Below are 14,784 nucleotides of genomic sequence, written 5' to 3' on the forward strand. Positions count from 1 at the left end.
TATTTGCAAACGTCTTATCAGATAAAGAACTAGTATCCAACATCTATAAAGAACTTATCAAACTCAACACCCAAAAATCAAAAAATCCAGTCAAGAAACAGCCAGAAGACGTGAACAGATACTTCTCCAAAGAAGACATGGAAATAGCCAAAGACACATGAAAAAATGCTCAACATCATTTGGTATCAGGAAAATACAAATCAAAACCAGGATGAGATACCATCTCACACCTTTCAGAATGGCTAAAATTAACAAATCAGGAAACAACAGATATTGGTGAGGATGTAGAGAAAGGGGAACCCTCTTACTCTGTTGGTAGGAATTCAAACTGCATTCCCCTTTCCACAGCCATTGTGGAAGACAATATGGAGATTCTTCAAAAAATTAAAAACAGAGCTAGCCTACAACCCAGCAATTGCACTACTAGATATTTATCCAAAGGATACAAACATAGTGGTTTGAAGAGGCACCTGTATCCCAGTGTTTATAGCAGCAATGTCCACAATAGCCAAAATATGGAAAGAACCCAGATATCTATCAACAGGTAAATAGATAAAGATGTGGTAAATGTGCGTATGTGTATATACAGAGAGAGAAAGAGAGAGAGACAGAGAGATTGGAATATTACTCAGCCATCAAAAAGAATGAAATCTTGCCATTTGCAACAACGTGGATAGAACTGGAGGGTATTAAGCTAAGGGAAATAAGTCATAGAAATAAGCTAAGGGAAATTTGTCATAGAAAGACAAATACCATATGATCTCACCCATATGTGGAATTTAAGAAACAAAACAGATGAACATAGGGGAAGGGAAGGAAAAGTAAAATAAGATGAAAACAGAGAGGGAGGCAAACTGTAACAGATGCTGGGCTCTAGGAAACAAATGGAGGGTCGCAGGAGGGGAGGTGGGTGGAGGGATGGGGTAACTGGGTGATGGACATTAAGGAGAGCACTTGAAGTAATGAGCACTGGGTTCTGTATGCAACTAGATGAATCACTAAATTCTACTTCTGAAACTAATAATACACTACATGTTAAACTGAATTTAAATTTTAAAAAATTAAATTTAAAATGTTCAAGTCCCTTTAAAGCCATGTCTTTCAATGACTGTATATAGTTATTAGAACTGGATTTTGCTTTAAGTGAACCAAAGCCCAAACAACAGTGGCTTTAAAAAGATAGAAGTGGGGACACCTGCGTGGCTCATTGGTTGAGCATCTGCCTTCAGCTCAGGCTGTGATCCCAGGGTACTGGGATTGAGTCCCACATTGGGCAACCCGTGGAGAGCCTGCTTCTCCCCTGCCTGTGTCTCTGCCTCTCACTCTGTATCTCTCATGAATAAATAAATAAAATCTCTTTTGAAAAAAGATCTGATAAACTTCACAGTCTGACTCCCCTGACAGCCACCACCCATGGCCACGCCTACTTTAAACGAGGCTGGAAAATGCAGTGGTTATTCCAAGTTGCCATGGGCCCATCTAAGAATGAAGGATTCTATTACAGTAGGAGAAAAGGAAAATGGATTTTGGAGGATAATCAGCAAACTCAACCACACTGTTGTTCATGTATTTATATATACCCTCATTTCCCATCTTAGGATAACTATTCCAGTATTCTGTACATTTTCTAAGTGTTACTTCTTCTGTCACTAAAAGAATGCAAAAGGAAAATAATATTAAAATATTTCCAATATTCAGGAAACACTGAGCATCACATTGCAGCTTTCACAGTTGTTACCACATTCAGTCCTCCTAAGGTAGCACTCTCATTTGGGGAAAGAAGATTCGCAGCACTGACATGTGAAATGGGAACATTTAAGCTTAGAGCCCTCCTAGTTTTCTCCCCTGTGAAATGTATTTCACTAAATTCTTCTCCACCTGAGACTCAATCAACAACCCCTATTCAACTCTCCCCGTAATCAAGGCCCTTTTGCTGAAGCACTAGTAAATAAATCAGGACTCCGCCGTGCATCTGCGGAAGGGTGATTGCCAACATTTGAGATGTGGAGCAGAAATTCCCGAATGTTTCAACTTGTGTTCCTCATGCCTTCATCATTAACTGGATGTTTTATTATTTTACTGCATGCCTTTCAGAAATGCTACACAATGCTTTCACTTTGCTCTGGTGCCCACATACTATTGGAATGGTCTTGCTTGGCTTCCACCCCAGAAAAACACCCAACCTTCAGGACAGGCTCCAGGAATCCCTCCTTCCTTTTCACTGGAGTATGTATCATCTGTACCACTGGAATCTCCGGGCAATTTAATTTGCAGTTGTAGCAGAAGATATTTATTGAGTGTTTAATATGTGCCAATGATGTGGAAATGACTTACAGAGTACAGTGAATTGCTGTAATTATGATTATCCCCATTTTACGGATGAAAACACAAGGCCAATCAACAGGAAGCCGATCAAAAACCCCCTGAAACAACTGGATCCAAATGGCCAAGACATGATTAATAGCTGACAGCCTTCCTAATTTTCAACCCCACTTGCAACCAGAGAGAGCCAAATATACACCCATAACCAACAACATAGAATGCCCCACTTCCAGTTAAGCTGCTTACCACCTCCTCATGGAAACAGCCTCCAATCAGGGCATCCCAGGAGTCTTCTTGTATCCACTATAAAGCTTTCCCATTCTTCTGCCTGCCTTTGGGTCTGCCAAATACAAATGATAATGGCTTTCTTGCTATATCAAGCTCTGAATACATAGCCTTTGCTTGTTCTCATTTGATTGGTCTTCATTTATTTCCACACCGGTCACCATGTATTTTCTCTGGGCTGTGCTAATTCTCTTTCATGTCCCACACCAATCTGTTTTCCATGTTCATTTACATGCGTTCATCTTTAACTGGTCTTCTTTTTTTTAATTTTGTATTTGAATTGACATTCAACTGCAGAGAATTCTCAATCTCTCCAAAAGTTCTCACTGTACAGACATAAGGCACCATGACTTCATCAACTGATCAATTGCCTTTCTATAGCTCTTGCTATTTCTGTTCCAATCTGCTGCTGCAATGACCTTTCCTCTACTTCTTTCAAATGTCCACTTGGTTGCATAACATCTTTGCTGCTGAAGAGACAACAAAAGAATACGAGATAATAAGAATCTCATGACAACTTCTGAGATAGGCACTATCATTATGTCCATATTGCAGACAAGAAGACTGAGACTGAGAGTGGGTAGTAACACAGTGATCATAGTCAGGATCCAAGGAGAAAGCTTAGTGACTAAGTAGACATTTGCAGTAAAAAGATCTGTGTGGTTCTACTACAGACAGAGATAGATGCTTAGGTACAAATGAACCAACATGGTGAGACAAAAAAGTTTACAACCAAGTTGTCTTTTCAAAATTTCCCTATTTACAAAATTTGATGTCTTCCATTTCAGCACTTAGGGAACCACTGAATATAGTTATACTTGCTTCCCACATTGTGTAGTTTCTCTAAAGTGTTATTCACTTTCCTATGGGAAAAGATGCCGAAAGAGGCAAATTTTTTTTTTTTTCAACAGGACTTAACCTCCCTATCTTTCCTAAAGCCTTGGCCCACAAGGTCCCTGGAACCTCATCTAAAACAGCCAACACCAGGGCACGCTTTGGTTCAAAGAGCCTGAGTTCGCATTGTAAGAAAAGAAGAGGTACAGCCACTAAAAATGTTTGGTTGATTTAACGAGGCAATTTGTACCTTCTGGAATGTACAAGTTGTTAATAAATTGCATTTTTTCCCTTTTTATAGAGTACATTCCTAGTGTGGTGTTTTGGTTTGTTTTATGATAGGTGCTATAGTTTGAGCATTTGAATATGGGTTTCATTAATCCTTAATTTGTGCCTCTACCAAAAGGAACTGAGTATTCTAGACTTTGTGCACAGTGCCCTCTCCTGGTTGAAGCGACAGCTCCTTTCCTGGTTGCAAAACTTAGAAGGAAATTGATGCTGAAAGACAAAGGAAGGCCCCAGGGACCCCTCCTGGTGGAAACTGCTGGTCTCCCCTGGGGACACAAAGAGATGTCACCGTGACCAAGGAGGTCAGCAAGACCCAGGCCCAATCCTGTCCCAGTGAAAGGTGAGAGAGCCTCAGACTTCTATGGCTATAGAGGGGGAAAAAAAGCCAAGGAAAAAATGTGGTCACTCTGGATTCCAGAAATCTAAATACTAGAAAATGAGCTGGATGGATAAACTTAATCTCACTTCAGATTGGTATAGGGACTCAGAGCTTTGGTGGCCTTAAAGGAAAAAAAAAGTCACATATTTAATGCTGAGAACAATGAAGGAAAATTCGATCCTGTTCATCTCCTAAATTTGTTTAGCTCCCATCAAAGCAACTGAATTATAACACATAGAGATTGCATTTAAAGGTTACCTTTTGGAAAAGTGCAAGTCTAGAAGTTCAGGAAATACTGGCTTCTCTAAAAAGAATAGAGGAGAAGGGTATGACCGTTGGTGCCGTTCACTGTTAGTTGCAGTTCTCCTTCTGGGCAAAAATGAAGACTGCGCACTTTATGTACTGTGAAGTTAGGCATGGCCATGTGACTTACTGAGGCCAAGGAAATATGAATGGAAGTTAAACCTTAAACAACTGAAAAAAGATGTGCCAACTTCCTTTCCTCTCCCAACCACCAGGGGAGCAAACTACAGCCCATAGACCAAATTCCAGCCCTCTGCCAGTTTTTATAAATAAAGTTTTGTTGAAACACAGCAATACCCATTCCTTTACACATTGTCCATGGCTGTCTGTGCACTACAATGGCAAAGCTGAGTAGCTGCAACAGAGACCATGGGATCTCTAAAAGTCTAAAATATTAAAAAAAAAAAAAAAGTCTAAAATATTCACTGTCTGGCCCTTTACCAAAAAAAATTGCCAACCCTTGCTATGGATGGTGAGGTCCTTGACAGAAAACATCATGGAGCACAGCCTATGACAGACATGTGGCTTAAATATGAAATAAATCTCCACTGTTTTAAGCCACTGAGATTTTGAAGTGGTTTTGCTGCCCCAGCATGACCAAGCCCATCCTGATTGACACACAGGGTAAAGAAGGATCTCTAACAAAAATAGAAAAAGTATACCCAGAATCTAAAATATGTTAAAAGAAGCTCTTGAAACATTAATAATGGAAAATATGCATATTCAGTGTCACTGATGTTGCTCTTTTAACCAGGTGGGAAATAAGCAGGATCCCCACATGCCAATGAGACTATTTCTCAGGTAAGCTGGACAAAGGCGTGATATTTTTCCCCCTAAAATCAAAATAAATTAGTATCTGTATCTAAGGAAGGCCAGCCAGCTTTTCATCAGATGCTGGTTTGTTTTATGAGAGGAGTGAAGAGGCTCATTACAGCAAATCCCAGGCACACGCTGATAAATTCCCAAACTTAGACTCTCATAAAACTCAGGAACACACTTCCCATTGCTTTCCACACTTCTGAATCACTGAGCCACAGGCAAGCTGCCTGATTTGTGACCTTCAGCTGTCCGCCATCCCTCGTAGATCATTTCCACCTAATAGAGCCTTAAAATTGTCATCATTTTCTTTACTTCAACATTTGAAAGAACGTTAAAGATTGATCCACCACTGGGTTGGCTATTTTGCAACTTCCCCCAGCTGGTTAAGAAGGAAGTCGTTGTAAATAAATGCAGCTTTCCTGACATTTTAAATGGTAGCAATCACAGCAATTTCAGCAACATGGAGAAGGGGAGAGAGGAGGTGAAGAGAGGACTAGATAAAACAGACTATGAGCAACACATATCACCCCTGTGGAACCAAGGTAAAGCTCTTCCCATTTCCCTTGGATTGAAAGTTGTAGCCACCTACAGCCTGGAGCTTGGAGAAAAAGGAACACTCCCTTCCCATGTTTTCCATCAGCCTTGATCTCACATCTGTGTCCCAAGGCAGAGCGCTGAGGACTGAAGAGGCATGGCTCCATGTTGACCCACCAGTAGTCTTTGGGTGGATCCATTGGATCCTGGCCAAAAGAGACACAAAGTATCCACAGAAGATCACTGCAGATGAATAGGGAGCTTCAGTCAAAAAGGCATCTGTGGACCTAGGAATCAATTCATCCGAAAGTAGAAGTGGGACAAAGTGGATGGCAGCGGTGATGTGCTCAGTCCCAAGCATCAGCCTCCAGGCATTCTGTAAAGCAGCTTGATCCCCCTGATGCTATATATTTGTGCTGCTCAGGATGGTTTCATCCCAATTCAGCTCAGAATGGCAATGCTACTAACTAATATAGACCTCCACACTCCCTCAGTCTTTGACAAGTGTTCTCTTCAGGCCCAAAAGCTAAAGAGAAAGAAAGGAAGGGTGTTTTTCTTTTGCCATTAGTGTCAACCTTCTCTGTGAGCCTGTCTGAGCCCTTACCAATCCATTCCAGGACAGTAAGTAGGCATGAACTTCCCAATTCCAGGTAAGAGTCATAAGAATGGAAACAGAGCTTGGGGCCTTTGTTGAGGTCATTGAATGGGTCCAGCATTTTGGTTTTGTCAATCACCTGGGGCTGCTTGTTAAGTTCATACACAATTTGAAAGTAGGGCAGCAGCTGAACACACTGGGAAAACAAAAGCTCAAAATGGCCTCACTAAATTAAAAGTGAGATACAAAGCCACCAGCAATGGATGGTCAAGAGAGGGTCGCTACCACACCTTAGAAGAAGGGAGTAACAATTAAACTGCTCAAGTACAAACAGCCTGTGAAAGTGCTGACCATGGGTGTATAGGGCAGAGGAAAATCTAAGATCGTAGTGGACAAGCTCACTGAGCCAGCGATATAATAGAAGTGTCAAGCAAGAATATGAAAGAAAGACAGATACTATGAAATAATCTTCATAAATTCATGCATTCTTTCTCAACAAAATGTGTTGACTGCCTACTATGTATCATGCATCTAAGCAGGAGTCAACAAACTAGCAGCTACAGGCCAAATCTGGCCTACCACCTATTTTTGTACGGCCCTTCATCTAGGAATGATTTTCACATTTCCATAATGTAAAACATAAGAAAGGACTATTGGCCTTTCAGAGAGAACAGCTATTCAGAAAGTAGAGGACATTGCCTCTTGGCCTACAAAGTGTAAAATACTTAACAACTGGGTGACAGGCACTTAAAGAGGGCACTTGATAGGATGAACACTGGGTGTTATACTGTATGTTGACAAATTGAATTTTAATAAAAAAAATTTTTTAAGTTTGCTGACCCCTTGTAATCTAGGGGTACAAAGTTGAAGAAGAAATGGCCCCTTCCCTCAAGGAGCACACAGTTTGGCATAAATTCGATAATCAGTATCACAGTACTTTGTCCTTTCCTGGCTTTGCAATCTAGAAGCAAGACAGAAAATTTGAAGAAAGCTCATGGAAACTTAGAAAGATTAATAAAAGAATGGAAAGAAGAATTTATGAGAAAAGTTCAAAGGAATTTGGATTATTTATTCTTGAGAAGAGAGACTATGGGGAGACATAAGAATAGTCTTCAAATATTTGAGAGGATATTATTAAGCAAAAGGCTTTTCCACTGTGGACATAAAGATTAATAGAATGTAGGCTAAAATTTTTTATCATAGAGATGGAAGTATTTCCTGGAAGGCTTTTAAACTTCTACAGTGAATTGAGAAATCCATTTTCTTTAATCCTCTAAAACTAGTGTATTTTCTCATCAGTCTGGAATTGTCAAGAATTGTTTGAGTGTTGTCTGAGTTAAAGGTGGAGGTAGACTAGATGCACTGCGCTATCTAGCTCTCTGATTCTTCCACTCAGTTGGGGTTTTTGAGGAGAAAGTCTTTTTTCCCCTCTGGGCCTCAGTTTATTTTCTTGCAAAATGAGAACCTGATTAAAAAAAAAAAATGAGAACCTGATATGCTCTGAATCTGTGATTTCTTGGGCCAAAACTTTGAAATGGTTCAGCTGCCAAGGAAAGCAAAGGAGCTTCAATGATCTCATCTCACAACAAAGGAGGTGATAGGAATGCTTTTTTAATCTTGATGTGAATAGAAAAATTTAGACTCAACATTTTTCATTTAAAGGTAGCTACTAGTTGGAAAAAAAACAAAAAAATACAATGTGTTCACTGGAAGACAAAGACCGGAGAAAACTTGAATAAATGACTAAAGGTCATAGAAGAATAAAAAGGAAAATGTCAAGAAGGCATACACAAATAAAGATATAGAATAGGAAGCCAGAAGTGAGAACTGGCATTTCATAATCACAATCAATGCGATGGGGTTATAAGCTCCTCTCTAAAAGATGTATGCACTTAGAGTAGATCCAAATCCAAAAATCAACCACATGCTGTTTAAGAGAGCCACTGAAAACCAGATGACCCACGTATGGGAAAACTCAAGGGTTTAATATGGAACTTGGTTAATGATATGCATGCTGAGGCCTTTAGCGGGTGAAGGGTAGTGATGGCTGCAACTTACCCTGGGATGCATCAAAAACATAAAATTGGGGATCCCTGGGTGGCGCAGCGGTTTGGCGCCTGCCTTTGGCCCAGGGCGTGATCCTGGAGACCCGGGATCGAATCCCACATCGGGCTCCCGGTGCATGGAGCCTGCTTCTCCCTCTGCCTGTGTCTCTGCCTCTCTCTCTTTCTCTCTGTGTGACTATCATAAATAAATAAAAATTAAAAAAAAAAAAAAAAAAAAACATAAAATTGGACTGATGGATAGAGGGATGAAAAGAAATAGAGGGAAATATCAACTGCAGAAACTAGGAGGTAGACATATGTATGTTTACTGAACAATTCTGTATGTTTGAAATTTTATGTATAAAAACTTAGGGAAAAATATTAAGGGTTGGCCCATACACTTGACGGGATGAGCACTGGGTGTTATTCTGTATGTTGGCAAATTGAACACCAATAATAAATAAATTTATTATTTAAAAAAAGGGTTGGCCCATGGAGTATGATTTCATTTTTTATTAACTCTATGAATAAATAAAGAAAAAGCAAGCTTTAGAAAGAAGTGATGTTTGAAGTAGGCAGAATCTGAGTTACTTGGGCTTCTTTGCTCTGCTTTTTTCATAACTTTGATAATAATTCTAAGGGCCAAGCCAGGAGGTCAATTTATTTTAATGTGCTCCGTCTCTATCCAAATGTAACTGGCTGTCCCTTGCTTTTTAGGGAAGATCATTTAAGAAGCACAGTTTGAAGACAGTTTTTAGAAACTGATGCTATCAAAAATTTCTTTCTTATGTTTCCTCCATCAGTAGAAGGACATTAGTGTTAGAATCAGATAGAATCAACACATTATAGCCATAGGTGTGTGAATTAAACACTGGCCTTTGATCAAAGAGAAATATAATGTTGGATATGTTATATGCTTCATGCTAAGACATAACTCTATGCCTCCAGTCTGATGTACAGTAAACACCTTACATTTATCATGTTCAAACCACAACTCCTGATTTTTCACCTCAAATCTACTTCTCCAAAGCTTCCCCATCAGAAATGAGGACATTTCTGAGGCAAAAGTTCTGAAAGCCATCTCTTTTCCTCCCTTTCTCTCATACCCCACATACGATACAAATCCTGCTGGCTCAACCTTCAAAAGTTACCAAGAATCAGATTGATTTCACCACCCCATCACTGTTACATCTCTGCTGCCAACCATTGTTGCTCCTTTTCTGGATTATGGGAACAGCCTTGGAACTGGTCTCCTGGCTTTAGCCCCTCTAGTTCAGTCTCAACACAACAGCCAAACTGATCTTTTAAAATCATGTCTGATCATGTCACTCCTCTCTTCAAAACTCTTCAGTGGCTCCCCACCTCAGTCAGAGGAGAATCCAAAGTCCTTTAGTAGTTTACCGGGTCCCCTGGCTGCTACCTCGGGGACTCCATCTCCCCTAGCTCCCCCCTTCATTCACTCAGTTTCAGCCACACTGGCCTCCTTGCTGTTCCTTGAACTTGTTAAGCCCATACCAATCCTGGAGCAATCGCTGTTCTCTCTGCCTGAAACTCTCCTGTTCTTGATATCCACATGATTCACTCTCTTCCATCCTTCATGGATCTGTAAAAATACCACCTTAACCTTTTCAGACCTTCCCTGCCCGCCCATGTGAAATGGCAACAACCATACCCCCACACTCACCATTATGTTTTCTCTGCTTTATTATTTTCTACAGCGCTTATCTTTCTCTTGCCATATTACATGCTTGTTTCCTTACTGCCCATGTCACTTGTCCCTCATACCCAAGTTCCAGGAGGCCAAGAGTCTTGTTTCAGCCACTACCATATGCTCAGAACTACTTAGCTTATTTTCTCCTCCATAAATATGTGTTGAAGGAATATGAAAGCGCTCAGAAGTTATAAAGCCCTAAATATGTGGGGTAAGGCATTATTAGTATTGATGTGGGTAGACCAAAGAAGAGCCTTTTTTTTTTTAAAAGTCCGTAGTTCATTTTTCCCCTGAATATATCCTCTTTGTTCTGTGATAAGGCCATTCTTCTTCCACCACCTAGATCAGATACTGACAAATGTGGTCATGTGACACCCTGAGGCGCTACTCAGGAGCTGTTAACAGCTTGGTCCTCAGGAACCCAAGGAAATAGATACAATGGCCAATCAAAATAACAGCTGAAACTAGCATGTACCAGAGTAACATCAGCTTGGAGAAACCTAAGATCAATGGTAGTTCTATTACACTGTTATCTTTAAAACCTTAGTAGAGAAATAAGCATTAAATTAAGAATCAAATTCATTGCCACTCCCCTCAACTCAGGGTTTCTCCAATTGAGCACTAATGACATTTTGTGGCACATAATTGGTTGATATAGAGAGCTATCCTGTGCATTCTAGGTTATTTAGCAGCATCCCCCGCCTCTACCTACTAGGTTCTAGTAGGGTTTCCGCCTAGTTGCAACAAAAATGTCTCCAAACATTGCTAAGTATCTCCTGGGGGATGAGAACTACCACTCCAACTCCCAGCTATGAAAATTGAGATAAATTAGTAAACCTTCATGGGGGTCAATTTCCTTGTTTCTAAAAGAGGACAGGTAATACCTATCACACAGGACAGCTTTGAGGACTAATAAAGAAATAACGTAAATAACAAGTACTTGGCAAATGTTACTATATTACTTTTGTGCCCATTCCTTTTTACTCTTGGCAAATAATGAGCTATTTATCTTGCTCTCATAAATGACTTGGCTGATGTAGGCTTTACTGATTATGGGCATCCTGTATTTCAAGTCATAAAGTTGAGCTTTTTCGTGCCTTATCAGGTCACACCTGCAAGACACAAATTATCTCCAAATCCATTCCCTGGTTGGTTTCTCTCCTTAAAGAGCATGCCCTTTAAAGAGTGCATTTAGAGGCAGGCTGCTCACCCATGGTTAATTTTTATGGGCTGTTTATCTACAGTAGGATTTACTTGAGTCTATCTTGGTAAATGTAATGAAGCCTGGGTGTGCTTTCATAAGGATGTGAGGTGAGGCTAAGGAGAGCAGAGAAAAGTCTTAGGCTAGTTTTGGAAATGTCATTTCAGAATCACTTAAATTGGAAAAGTTCTAGACAGTTCTAAAAGAAGAGCTCAATAAACAAACCCATCACAACAAATAAGACAGAAAACCCATGTCTGCACTTCGGAAGCAGAGAATAGTGCAGCGTTTGGTACAGATTCTACTTGGAAACTATTAATAACCTGCTCTGCCAATTTTTCAATCCCCTCAAGGACTAGACAAGTACACTGTTCAGTAGACCATATCCATTGTGATATTAATGTATTTCTTTCTCTGGTGAAAATATTCAAGTGAATGGTAGGAATCTAGAAGAGGTAGATAGAATTACCCTCATTTTACAAATGGAAGGCACTCTAAGGTTTAGTAGCCTCTACAAGGTGACACAGAGGATAATGGATGGACCCCAAGACTCACTAAAGTCAGCTACCTTTAGAGACCAGCTCTTTTCATTACAGTGCCCTGAAATACCTCAACGTTCTTAGAGTTCATGACTTGCCCTCCATTATCTCACCAGCTACCCCCATAGAAAGCAATGGCAGGAAATATACTTGGGTTTTAATGGGATTAACATATTTACAAAGGACAAAATCCAAAAAGCTGAGAAAAGAAGTTGGGTTAATGACAGGAAAGACTCATGGGCCCCTCCCTGGAAAAACTATTGATGAAAGAACACCAGGAACAGCTTATGCATCTGAACTGTCACACTGACTCATATATTCTCTAATCAAACATTGTTGAGCCCTAGCCCACCAGTTGGGACAGATGCTATGAAAACTGCTTCCACCCAAGGATGATATATGTATACCTAATACAGCAAAGGGACCACCCAATGAGGACAGACACAGCCCCAGGGACTTCCCACTGTACTAACCCTTTCTTAGTTGGTTGGTCACGGGCAGTCTGGTAGGGGGCTGTCCTCAGCATACAGACACTCAGAGAAGCTTGCAGTAACTACTTACCTAGTATAAGAAGAAATTTTCAGTGTTTTAATGATTTGCCAGCTGTTCTGGTACATCCAGACCCGCCCCATGCTTCCTAGATATGTGATCTTACACAAATTACTAAATCCTTTTAAGCCTCCATTTATTTGTAAAGTGAAGGTGATGATTACAGTGCTTAGCACCCAGAACTATTGTGAGGATTAAATGATGTAAGTAAAGTGCTATGTATTGCTCCTGAAACATATTAGATGTTCATTAACTATTAGCATTCATTATTATTAAAGGAAAAAGTTGAAATATGCAACATATCAATTAATTCTAGCAAAAATGAACCTGGGGCATATGGGTGGCTCAGTTGGTTAAGCATCTGGTTCAGCTCAGGTCATGATCCCAAGGTCCTGGGATCAAGCCCCATGTTGGGTTCCCTGATCTCCCTCTGCCTCTCCCCAACCTGTGTGTGTGTGTCTCAAATAAATAAGTAAAATCTTTTCAAAAAATGAACCTGAGTCTCCTGTATTAGATGTGACTATTTCGTGAAGCCAGACAAACATGGGATAGTCTGTCTCTCACTGAATCATACCTTCCAACCCTGGTAACTGAATCAATCTGATTCCCTCTTGATACTATTCCAGGCACTGTTACTAATTTTGTCCCAAATAATCCAAATAGCATGGCCTCTCTGTCAACAAGGTACCTTATGGAGTCAGTCATGATTCATTATGTTTCTATCAGTGACTGAGCTCTCCCTCTTGCATCTCGAATTTCCAGCCATGAAGTCCAAACCTTCCCAATAGCTGAATACAGAGTCCTATGTGCCAGCCTTAATGGCCATGTTTCCTGTCCCTCGGCGCCAGTCATCAGTTCCCTGACCACTGATCCCTGGTCCTCCCAATGCTCATTGCCAGATCAATCAGAACTCAGCATCTTCAGAGCTGTGTGAGTACAAAGCCAAAACATCTTCCAGATCTTGGGTCCTCAGTCATCACTGGATTAAAAGGTCCAGGAATCCTCCATGTTCTTCCCTTGGATGTGGCTTCTCATGGTGGATCTTCTAAACCTCTTTACGTGCCAACTTTCAATGTCCTCCAGTGTTTGGGCCCTGTCTTTGGCTTACGTAGACACCAGACAGCATAGTGGTTATGAAGACAGTGCTGGAGTTTCATAAAGGAGAGTTCGAATCACCCCAGGTCCTCCACTTACCAGCTATATACCATCTTGAGCGATTATTCATACTTCCTGAGCCAAATGTAAAGTGGGAAGAAAAATGCATACCTCGCAGACCTGTTATAAGCATTGAAAGAAATAAATTAGGCTTAGTTCTGTAGTTGGCATATAGAAGCATTCACTAAGTCAGTCTTTTTTTTTTTTTTTAAGATTTTAGTTATTTATTTGACAGAGAGAGAGAAAGAGAGCACCAGCAAGCAGAGCAGCAGGAAGAGGCAGAGGGAGAAGCAGTCTCCCCGCTGAGGATGAGTGCAGGAGGATGATGATGATGATGATGATGATGATGATGATGACAACGATGATGTGAGCCAAAGGCAATCACTTAACCCCTTCACTGACTGAGCCACCTAAGCACCCCTGAGTCAATCTTATTTTTGATGGAAAGTAGCACTCGCCCCTTTCCACCTCAACTTGATGTCTGGCCATGCTCTGCTTATTTAACCCAGCTCTTTAACAAAACTACTTAGACATTATTCAAAAGCCTAGGAAGCTGTTCACACCAAGAGTTTCAGTCCCCCCTTCAAAATGATCAAAAATCAAATGGGGAAAAAAAAATCAAATGGGGACATATGTGGTTAATTGCTATGTGTTTACAACCTCATTCTTTCAACAAGTACACAATGAACATCCACCGTGTGCCAAGTACTGAGCCGACAAGACTGACCTGACGCATTACCCTCCAGGAGGTTACAGGCAACCAGAATTAAGGGACCTTCTTTTATGAAGAACTCACTGATCCTTGTCTAGTACAGCGCTGGCTTATGAAATAATTATTTTGCTAGTGCTCTTCTACATTTTCCAACATCTTAAATGGGAGCCTACTGTTCTTAAATTTTTTTTAATTCATTAAAATTGAAAATCTTTGCTCTCTGAGATGTGCATGAAAGCAATTCACCAGACCACCTTATGAAGTAGGGACATCCTGACCAGCTCCTTGCAGCGGTCTTGTGTTTCTCCCGGGTAAACTCTTGAGCTAACAAGCCACTGCTGTCTCTTCATCTGTCTTCTTTCCTGTGGGCATTTCGCCATTGTTCTAGGACTGAACCTCTCAAATAAGTGTGTTCAAAATCTAACTGATTTCCTCTGGAAATTTAGAACAGACACCAGTTACTTCATCTGAATTCTTTAAACAAGAAAAGACTCCAGTCGCTACAGTCAGTCT

At 40.5% G+C, this 14,784-nt stretch overlaps 1 long non-coding RNA gene across 2 annotated transcripts in view; it reads right to left on the reverse strand.

The window, feature by feature from the left end:
* The window catches only part of LOC111098906, a 101,074-nt gene extending 87,322 nt beyond the window's left edge, over nt 1-13,752 (reverse strand). The window contains exons 1-3 of one of the 2 annotated variants that reach the window (XR_005370655.1): nt 13,599-13,752; nt 12,329-12,416; nt 2,569-3,077 (exon numbers count right to left, since the gene is read on the reverse strand). This is a non-coding gene — a long non-coding RNA (uncharacterized LOC111098906). Of the gene's footprint in view, nt 1-2,568; nt 3,078-12,328; nt 12,417-13,092 lie in introns of both variants that reach the window. The other variant, XR_005370654.1, reaches the window with a different exon arrangement.
* Nucleotides 13,753-14,784: the final 1,032 nt, after the last annotated feature.

The sequence above is a fragment of the Canis lupus genome, chromosome 15 (assembly GCF_011100685.1).
Source record: "Canis lupus familiaris isolate Mischka breed German Shepherd chromosome 15, alternate assembly UU_Cfam_GSD_1.0, whole genome shotgun sequence".
NCBI lineage: Eukaryota > Metazoa > Chordata > Mammalia > Carnivora > Canidae > Canis > Canis lupus.